Raw genomic sequence first — 11,480 nt, 5'->3', positions numbered from 1 at the left:
GTTAGAGCCACGAGAATTGCCAACTGAAGAGAAGTTTAGGAAAAATGAACAAAAATCTATCTTATGGATGTCAAATGAAAAGTATCAATCACTTTTGAGTCAACAATATTTTAACAATTTTTCCTTCCTTTCACTTTTCCTTTTTCTTACACTTTTGGGCTTTTCCTACATATTTATCTACTAGGATATAATTACTACCACATAAGCACTTAATGTAATTAGGGAAGAATAGACTCAGAACAAGAAAATAAAACCTCCTTTAACTGTAACTCACAGGCACTGTGAGAGCAACAAGGTTGGGCCGCTGAGGAGCAAAGGAAGCCAGCCTCCTCCCCCACCCCCACCCCCAAGGCTGTGTCTTGGCATCCTAGGGTCCCAGAAGCAAGGACTTGAGCACTCTGCTGGGCTTCAGAGACTCACCTCAGACCCAAAGGGTGAGCAGAAAACGGTTCCCACTTCTGTGGATATAGTTCTAGACACAACAGAATAGCACTTCGTTTAAATAGAAAGTGTCTACTTTATTGCAGAAGCTGACATGAATTGCTAGGTTTTCTTTTTAGACAAAAATAAAGTGAAAACAGCCCCATTAACTTTTAGGAATCAAGTAATACTGTCAAGTGTCAGCCCAGAGCCAGAATTTAAGAAAAGGACATTTTAAATATTAATTTTTTAAAAAAAAACTAATGGGAAAATATATGGCACATTTACTTTTAAACCCAGAGCATCTCAGCTAGTGTGTCAGAGCACACAATTGTTCCTCCTGTGGATTGCAGGGTACAGAGGGATGTTCATCTCCCAGCCCTCAGGGTGCCACTACCTCTAGTATCCTCTAACCTTTATTATTTTTCTGTCTTTCCCAGAGTGCTGTACCAATGTATCATTTTATTCATATGCAGAGGATTACATTCCTTGGCAAAATGACCAGTTACCACTGCAATAAGAGTATTCTGGGAGAGAAGAGGAAGTAACATGGAAAGCTCTGCTATGGCTTTTCATTTCATTACTCAAACCTCCACCAATAAGGCATTCCGGAGATCACTAGCAAGAGCATTCACACATGAAGTTCTGTGGCTTACTGATTACAGCTACAGTTAGAACTTCTGTGTCTGAATGGCCCACAGCAGTGGAGAGTTAGATACAGTATCAAGGAAGGAGTCATTTCCCATCTTTATGAGCGATATGCATTCAGGAGATATCAGAATTGGGGGCTGAGCTATGTCTCAATGGTAAAACCCATTGGGGTCATACAGACCTGGGTGACCTGCACTGCCACCATGATGTTGTGCATTCCCAAAATGTAGCCATAGGCCATTTCTTGGTCCAGGACTTTACCGCAGTCAGGGTTTGTGTCGATGTCCATGGCTCCTGTTACTACTGAAAACAGGGAGAATAGGGCTGCAGAGCTGATTCTGCCTCTACCTGTCTGCAGCACTAGGGAGGCCCTGCCCCTCCTCCCCCCTCCCTCATCCCTCATCACCAGGGCAGGTGTGAGAGCTGGCCCTGAGGTCATAAGAGTAGAAGAATTGGCACCACACCAGCAGAAGCACTAGGGAGGACAGGCCCTGCATCTCGCCTGGGCAGCACAATATAGCTGACCCTGTTAGCAGGAGCACAGGTGAGCCAGGCCTGGGAGAGTGAGAGCCCTGCCCCCTCCCTCGTGTGTCATGGGATAGCAAGAGTAAGGGACATATGCTCCCCCTCCCTTTGCCACCTAGGACAGGAAAGAGAGATGATCTCAGGGGCATGAGAACAGAAGAGTTAGCCCTGCCCCTAAACAACCTTAGCAATCCAGAAAGGGGATCCTGCACCTCACCTGGGAAAAACAGTAAAGTTGGCCCTCGTGGTGCAAGTGTGAGAAACTAAACCCTAGGGTGAGAGAGCAGGAGAACTGGCTCTGCTCCTTGTTATCTGCTATACTGGGTGAGATAGACAGAGCAGTGCAGATCTCACCTAGGTGATGGCAATGAGGGAAAACCTGGCAGACTGACCAACCCAGCTACCACCCAGGCCCAGAACCAGGACTATGAGATAGCAGACCTCAACATCCACCTCATCTGTGAACTGTTGGAGCATGCGAAGGGGCTGGGCCTGCATATACAAAACTACAGGATCTTCATGACATAAGGCAACAATAGGATATCCAAAAGGAGCCCAGTATTGAGGGTGTTAACAGAAGCCAGAGGCCTTGAACCAGACTAATGGCTCACTGCAATGAACATTTACAACCAAAGATGTATGGACTAAAGGTTGTGTGACTAACTAGGCCACACTACTGCTTCCATGCTGAGATTTTTTATTTGTTTATTTATTTTATTTTGGTTTTAGGTTTTTTTATTTTACTTTTAAATTTTGGGGCTTTGGGGGTGTTTTTTTCGGGGGGGGGGTGTTGCAAGAGCGAAGGGTAGAAGCAAGGCGACAGAGAGTGGGATCCAAATTCTTGATGTGAAATTCCCAAAAACGCAATAGAAAGTTTTCTTTTTTATAGATAAAAGTAAGATAGGGCCCAAACCAATGTTTCTTTTTTTTTGTATTATGTGAGTCAAGTCTCCAAGAGGCGTTACTATTAGGAACCTATATTGGCTCCTTTAATTTTTTCCTCTACTAGTCATGCCATTTCCTGGAATGGGCCAGTATTTTGCTCACTGTGTGGCTCACCTTAGAGGGGAGACAACATTTCTCCCTGCAGTGGTTTCTCAGGAAGTGTACTGCTAAGTTCAGCTTCCAGAGTCTCTGCTGCCTCTGGTGAAATCAGAATTTTAGGGCCTCTTTAAAGGAGTCCTGGCATCTCCTGGGTCCCTTCTATTTTTGCAAGGAAAGAGTCCAAGTACAATCCTTTCAGTCCTTTACCCTGTTTGGTCTCCAGGATACGGCCCTTGAATGCCCAGAGGGACAGTCTCACCAGACAGCCCAAGTAGTCAATCTGCATTTTAATCTTTAGATAACTTTCAGACAAAGGCTAGACAAAAATAAACAGATTTTTAATTAACATGCAATTAGATGTCAAGTGTTTTTGACTCTTCCATACATAAATACTAATATGGTCTTCTTAATATAGAATTCATCTGTAAGTCATAGGTTCTAAAGATCATTGATTCAAAGAAAATAAGACATCCTATTAGATGAATCTAAAATAAAAGAGGAAATTATTTTCTTGTGTCACAGCTGTACCTGTGTAGCGCCTGCCCGACTGGATGGTTCTCGAGTTGGGTAAGGGACTGGAGATTGAAAAACACACAGAGACACAGGTCACTCTTGAACTAAGAATGCCCATTTTATTGTGTTCCAGGGCAGTTATATAGGGCTTGACTAATGGCTACACCCTAGCTCTCGGGATAAACACTATGATCAAAGCAATTTTGGGAGGAAAGGATTTATCTCAACTTCCAGATAACAGTCCACCATTGAGAATAGTCAAGTCTTTGCCTGGCTTGTTATTCTTTTTTGCACTTGGCTTCCCGTATCCATACCTCCACGCTTACTGTTTTTTTTTCTGTTATTGCCAGCCAAACCCCTGAGCTCATTTTGTGACCATCATACATGTTTTCTAATTATTATTCTTCTGTAAAAATTTCTAACCCTGGATTCTCCCTACTTTTAAGAGGTTTTTGTTTTTGTTTGTGTGTGTTATTTGTTTTGATTGTGTGTGTGTGTGTGTGTGTGTGTGTGCAAATGCATGTGCACAGGTACATGGCTATACCTGCCATGGGAAGTGTGTGAAGGTCAGAAAACAGCTTTATGGAATTGTTTCTCTTGTTCAAGCTTTACACAGATGCCAGCGATCAAGCCCATCACCAAGTTTGAATAGCAAGCACCTTTATCTGCTGAACTGCCTCCCCAGTCCTCCCCTTAGGTTTTAGTGCCATTGCATTACTGTGCCGCCCAGCTCTAGAGGATACCATTCATATCTTTGGAATTGTGCAAGACTCAATTACATAACAACACTGCATAACACCCACTCAAATAATCCTCCAATCTTAAGTAAGCACGTTGTATTCACCTTTCTCAGAAAACTGTCTATGAGTAATAATTTCAACCACAGTGTATAAAAATAATTTTTTGTTTTATGATGTTGGTGTTGCTTATCTAACTATGTTCTTTAAGAGAAGAGAATTTATTTTCTAGATTACTACTGCATGCTAAGTATTTGGCCCAGAACCTGGCATCTGGTAGCAATATATATATGAACAATACGCAGATTATTCCCACAATAAAGTTTAATTTAAATCATAGAAGAAAGAAAAAAAACACAGCTAGACAAATGAACCTATACATTACTGTTGACAAACATTTTGCTGCCCACATTTAGGGAAGGCAAAGGAACTAAACCCCAGAGATTTCCACTTCCCTACTCAGTGCCCCCAGAGAAATATATCCTCAGGACCCCAGGGTGGTTTGCCACAGGATCCTGTTGTTTACTTTACTGATTAATAATTGGAAATTACTCACCACAAAGTAAGCATCTACCATGTGTTTGTCGAGAGAACAAATTTCCATCAGCACCACAACTGACCACTGCATTAAGTGTCTCCCTTAAGTATGGTATTCCCTGAGCAAGGGGGTTGAGGGGATAGCCAGGTACTGTGCATCTGCAGTGACATTTGACAATACCCTACCAGTTGGGATTTAATAGAAATAAGTGTTAGAAATAAGTGTTCCACTAAGTAAAGCCTTATTCCCATGATCTACAAACACAAGCATCTGCAGAAGACATTTGAAAGAATAGAATGTAAATTCTTTGAGATTGCTTCATGACACCTCACCCCTCCTGCACATGCCAATCCAAAAGGGACAGGGACACTGAATCCAGTTGCTTGCCTGTTCAAACACTCAACATCACCACAAAATTCACAGAACTCATTCAGCAGCTGATGGGAAGAGATGCAGAGATCTAAAGCCAAACAGTAGGCAGAGCCCAGAAGTTGGGGATAAAGGATTATGGGAGCCAGAGGGGTCTAGGTACCAGGAAAACACGGGCCCACAGAATCAACTAAGCAGGGCTCATAGGGGCTCACAGTGACTGAAGCAGCAATTATGAACCCTCTAGGGAAACAGAGGAGAAACTGATGTGGGGAAGAGAGGAAGTGGGGGAAGGGACTAGGAGGAGATGAGGAAGGGAAAGCAGTGGTCAGATACAATGTATAAGAGAAAAATGTAAGGCAAAGAAAAGGAAAAGCTTCACAGGATTCTAAAATATGTAAATAACTGGTTAACTCTTGAGTTCATTTAAAATGGGGGAGGGGAAGAGTGAATTATCAACAAAGATTTACATTGCCTGCACTGTCTCTTTATTTAGTGAATCATATTATCTCTCTTTCAAAGTGTTCCAGCCAAGCAGATTGGAGTAGAAGCTCTCAGTATTAACAATTAATGAATATATTAAGGAGCAAGAGGCAGAAGATGTAGAAAAAAGAGAAGGATAGAAATTATTCCAAACATTTGCAAATGGCATTCAAGGTTAATTCCAAAGCCCTTGGCATTACTTAGCTCAGTGTTTGTGCACCTGCTCAAAGCCACAAACCTTTCCTCCCATCAAGAACAGATGTACAGACAAGATCCTTTTAACCTAGAGGAATATGTATCAAGATTTCCATAAATAAGTGTTCTTGGAGTCTCATGTTTACTATGTACTGTTTAATCTCTTTTGATTATTAGGTAGCCATTTAATCTTTTTTATTTGCTTGTTGAGTAAACAAATTCCAATTTAGGACAATAGCTTCACCAGCAACACAACTGACCACTGTCCTAAGGAGGCAAAAGTGGGACTCAGGGTCTGCCTCAAGCACAGTATTTGCTGAGTGAGGAGGGTGCAGTGGGTGTAATAACTAGGAATAGGTTAAGATTAAGAAACAATGTTCCAATATGAACTGAAAGTCACATGGATGAAGTCCTGTGAACTCTGTAACTGCTATTCTCTTTCAGGATAAGGAATGTTTGAACTGCTTTCTCAATAGCATCCTCTTTGTACAAGCACTTTAATAATAAACCAGTCCCATATGCCTCATTGCAAACCAAGAGTTTCAAGTTGACCATTCCATAATAAATCAGTTGAGTGACTCCAATTCTGTAGTATATACATAAACAGAAAGACCTGCAGAATAGAGCCTGAGTCATAAAAGATGAAGGTATTTTGGATATGTGCCTATATTAGAGACTCAGTTTTTCCATCTATTGCTGTTTTTCAATCATATCTATTCTAGCTCTTGCTGGAATCTACTTGATCGCCATGGCGAAATATCCTAATAGGGGAATACCTCAAAAACTTGTTTTCTTCATTATATAGAAGAACAGAGGTTTGAAAGAGCAAAGTACTGATTACTTCAGAGATCAGAACCTTTCTTCACAGTCTTCCTTCAGGTAACTGGAAAATGCCCAATCTCAAAGCAGCCTCTCTCTTCTCAGTTTCTTACTGATCTACCTTTCAAAATGAAGTGTCCTCGTTCTGCTAGGCAGGGCCTAGTGGCTATAGTCCTTATATAAATATTTAAAGTCTCATTGGTTATGAAGCAAATAAATACAATAAAACTCTAATAAAGTAACTGATTAGCGCAGAAAGGAAAGTGAGTCCATGAATCAGAAGAATTTGGGTTTTCCGTTTCTGATTTCTCTAGCCATGGGTGCTAAGTACAGTTCCTGAATTTTTTTTTGGATTTAGTTTCTCCATCTGTGAAAGTGACCTAAGTTTGTATAGCATTTTAAATTTCTAGCAGATCTGAATTAAATAATGTATTTAAAGGTTAGAACACTGCCTGTCATAAAGTAGGTGCCCAATAAAAGACCCATGTACCCACTTGGGATAACCTTGCATTACAATGACTTTTATATGTGACAAGTCCACTCATTCAGCTGAACACACCAAGAAAGGGAACATTACCTCTTTTCTGGTTTGTAACTCCATTAGTTCATAGCATGTCATTGCTTAAAGAATTATACCTACTTGTTAAGAAAAATGGTAAACTTAATATTGATATTGCAAATAGACACAGATAATTGATGTGTATGACTGATTGGTTGATTTATGACTGGAATTTTTTCAGTTTATCCCAAACTTACAGGTATTGCAGATTACTTCTAAACAGTGAGAACTCTATCTTCCTTATTCACTTGGGTCACATTGCCCTGTTCCCTTTGCATAATGATCTTTCCTGCCACCAGTATAGGCCTCCCTTCCCAAACACCCTGGTACTGTTTCTGAGCTCCTCTCGCAATTCCAGTTATTTATCTCCCAATTCTCTTTCCTCTTTGCACTCCCAAGTCCTTTGGGACACTATGTGCTACCATGACAACTAAGCCCTTAGTTACATCTATCTGTCTTATTTCCTGGGACTCAAGGCTCTTTTTCTTTCACCCTTTCCTTCTAGGCCTCAAATAAATCTGATAGAATTTTAAATAAATATAGTGTATTCTCACAGAAATTTAAGAGTTTTGTTTTTTTTTTAATTTATCTGTGTGTATGCACATGCATGTGAGTGCCCACAGAGGTTAGAGACCGGGGGGGGGGTGGAGATCCTGGGGACTGGGGTGGCAGGCAGTTGTGAGCTGCCTAACATGGGTGCTGAGAAACCAAATCTGTGTCTTCTGAAGATCAGTAAAGGCTTTGACCACTAAGTATCTCTCTAGTCTCTCTAATCAAAAAGTAAATAATTGCCTCATTACTTTCTTGAACACATGCTTCTACGTAGAATGTGAATTCTCCCTTATAGATCAGTATGCCCTACTCACACAATAGATGAAACAACAACTAATGTGATAGAATATCATTGGCCCTTGTTCCTTGCTCTGTCTTGGCCCATCCCAGCCTTTCCACCCCCTCTCTCAGCCTATATAAGTTTCTGCAAGATGCAACTAAACAAGATTCTGCTTTGACAGACTCCCAACTCAGTGGGTGTGTTTCTCGACTGGGTTTGTCCTACACACTCAGCCCCAGGGAGAGTCTGGCAGGTTCAGCTCTGCCCCGACTCTTCCTGCCAGAGAACCCTGCATGATACAATGAAAGCACTCTAAGGAAGACATGGTGCAAGCTCCTGTATTTAAGACACAGGGATGTTTCCAATAAATAATAGTGCATAGTAGAGCCTTGAAAACACATGAGCAAACCAAATCCAAAATCAGTAAACAAAAAGAAATAATTAAGATCATGGCATAAGTCAATGAAATAAGAAAAAAAAAACTAAAAAGAATTAATGAAATAGAGTTGAGTCTTTGAAAAGATAAAAGATAAAAGGTACAGGGGGGCCTCTGGAGAGTCTGTCCCCTTAAGTCTTCCCTCTCCAATGAGTGAGTCACCTAAAGAGCCAGGCTCTAAAGTCTTCAGGCTTCTCTGTTGTAAGAGGACCCCTTGTTGGTTCCTGGCTGCTTAGCCCCCAAATATTCACATAGAAACTATATTATTTAAACCCACTAGCCCTGGCTTCTTATTGACTAACTCTTACATATTAATTTAAACCATATCTGTGCATCACCATGAGGTCATGACCTACCAGCAAAGTTTCAGCATGTCTGTCCCCAGCAGCAACTCTATAGCTTCTCTCTGACTCCGCCTTTTTCCTCCCAGCATTTCGTTTAATTTTCCCTGCCTAGCTAAGTTCTGCCCTGCTATAGGTCCAAAGCAGTTTCTTTATTCATTAAAGGTAATCACAGCATACAGAGGAGAATCCCACATCACTTCTCTCTCTCTCTCTCTCTCTCTCTCTCTCTCTCTCTCTCTCTCTCTCTCTCTCTCTGCTCCTGTGATAGCAGAAGTCCCTGGATGGTGGGCTCCTAGTCAGAGCCAGGATTTGGGAACCAGGCTCTGAAGTTGTCCCTTCTAGGCTTCCTTCATTGCCTCTTGCAGTTCTGGATTTACTTGCTTAGAACGTCCAATTTTATACAGGTGTTAGTTGGAACATAATTGGCTTAATGCAGGTATGCAAAGGTGAAGAAATAGAACCAATAGGAGGAGCCAGCAAACCTGGTTGGGGGAAGAGGAAGAATCCTGAGCCCATCAGAAGTTAACAATCCTGTATGTTAGTCTTCATCTCAGTCTGGCTCATTGATATTTTCCACATACTATTAAAGCTAGTTATTCTGTAAGGTATTTGCAGACTGAAATTATGTCATGACTATTTATTTCCTTGAAGCACCAAGTAGCACATAGTAGTATTCCATAGGTGCTACTGGATATGTAAATAACTGGATGAGAAAGTGATAAGTGACTTGAGTCATTCTCCAGAATAATTGTTTAAAAAGTGCATCTGGGTGTACTTCCCATTTTCTCTTCTATGAGGTTCAGTGTGGCTGGCTTTATGTTGAGGTCATTGATTCATTTGGACTTGAGTTTTGTGCATGGTGATAGATATGGCTGAGAGACACTTAAGAAAATGTTCAACATCTTTAGTCATCAGAGAAATGCAAATCAAAAGAACTCTGAGATTCCATCTTACACCTGTAAAAATGGCCAAGATCAAAAACACTGATGACAACTTATGATGGTTGTGAGATAAAGGGAACACTTCTGCATTGCTGGTGGGAATGCAAGCAAAAGCTGGTACAGCCCCTTTGGATGTCAGTGTGGCGATTGCTCAGAAAATTAAGAAACAACCTTTCTCAAGACCCGGTAATACCACTTTTGGGTATATATCCAAAGGATGCTCAACTGTGCCATGAGGACATGTGCTCAACTATGTTCATAGCAGCATATGTTCATAGCCATAACCTGGAAACAACCCAAATTCCCTTCGACTGAAGAATGGATAAGGAAAATGTGGTACATTTACACAATGCAATACTACACAGCAGAAAAAAAAAATGACAAGTTGAATTTTGCAGGAAAATGGATAGAGATAGAAATCATTTTGAGTAAGGTAACCCAGACCTAGAAAGACAGTTATCACATGTACTCACTTGTAAGTGATTTTTAAACATAAAGCAAAGAAAACCAGCCCACAAATCACAATCCCAGAGAACCTAGACAACAATGAGAACTCTAAGAGAGACATACATGGATTTAAACTACATGGGTAGTAGAAAAAGACAAGATCTCCTGAGTAAATTTGGAGCATTGGGACCTTAGGAGAAGGTTGGAGGAAAAGAGGGAGGCAGGGAGGTGAGCAGAGAAGAATGTAGAGCTCGATAAAATCAATTTAAAAAGGTGCATCTGGGGAACAAGAGGTAACTAAACGGTGGTGGTTTGAACAGGAACAGCTTTCATAGGCTTATATATTTGAATGTTTGGTCATTAGGGAGTGGAGATACTTGACAGTGGAGATACTTAATTAGGAGGTGTGGCCTTGTTGGAGTATGTGTGACCTTGTTAGAGGAAGTAAGTATGTCACTGGGAGGTAGAAAATAAGATTTCAAGGGCCCATGCCAGACCCAGAGTCTCTCTCTCTTTCTGCTGTCTGCTGATAGGGATGTAGAACTCTCACCTACCTCTAAAGCACCATGTCTGCCTATGTGCCGCCATGTTTTGTGCCATGCTTCCCATCATGATCATACTGGACTAAACCTCTAAAACCATAACTCAACCCCTATTAAATGTTTTCCTTTATAAGACTTGTTGTGGTTATGGTGTCTCTTCAGAGAAACAGAAACCCTAAATAAGGCATAGATTAATACTTCTCCTCTTTCTTCCACCCCTATACAAATTAGAGTCATCCTAGAGCCCACAGCATGGATTTTATAGAGTACAGAAGCTTACCATTTAAAGGTAACATTTGGGGGAAAAAAGGAAAAGAGAAAAGACAATGTTCTTGCTTATCAGAAGAAGAAAAAGAAGAAGAAGAAGAAGAAGAAGAAGAAGAAGAAGAAGAAGAAGAAGAAGAAGAAGAAGAAGAAGAAGAAGAAGAAGAAGAAGAAGAAGAAGAAGAAGAAGAAGAAGAAGAAGAAGAAGAAGAAAGATGGCAGCAACAAAAAAAATCTTTGGAATTCATTTATAGAAATGAAAACATCCCTGTGTTTGTTTGATAGCATGAATTCACTATCTGTCAAAATTAATGTATAGTTTTGTATGGTGAGCATGTGTGTGTGTGTAGGATCCTCACTGGAAGGCAAAGAAAATAACATTTCCTCAACTTTCAGTCTTTTCCATCTAGAAAAACTCATGTTCAACCTTAACTTGGCCAAGCTACATAGGGAGTATCAGCACAGATCATTTTTCACCTTGTTGAGTCTTTCCCACCCTTCTTAAGAATGTTCCTTCAAAATAAATGGCACAGTTGGAAAAAGTATTGCCATGGAGAAGAATGAAATGTGGAAGAACTGATGTTCTGGTTAAACAGTATGTCTTAGACTTTTGTCTTAGTCTGTCTGGGACCATTGCGTCAAATGTCATGAATTCACGTGACTTACTAACAATGAAAATATGATTCTTGCAATTCTGTGGCTAGGAACTCCAAGATCAAACACAAATCTGGTGTCTTTTGAAGTATGCTTTCTCACTAAGGGTCACATTTTCCAAGAGCTTTGCAATACGATTCAGCAGTCTCTCTCTCTCTCTCTGTCTG

The sequence above is a fragment of the Microtus ochrogaster genome, linkage group LG5 (assembly GCF_000317375.1).
Source record: "Microtus ochrogaster isolate Prairie Vole_2 linkage group LG5, MicOch1.0, whole genome shotgun sequence".
Taxonomy (NCBI): domain Eukaryota; kingdom Metazoa; phylum Chordata; class Mammalia; order Rodentia; family Cricetidae; genus Microtus; species Microtus ochrogaster.
This window is presented reverse-complemented; position numbering follows the sequence as displayed.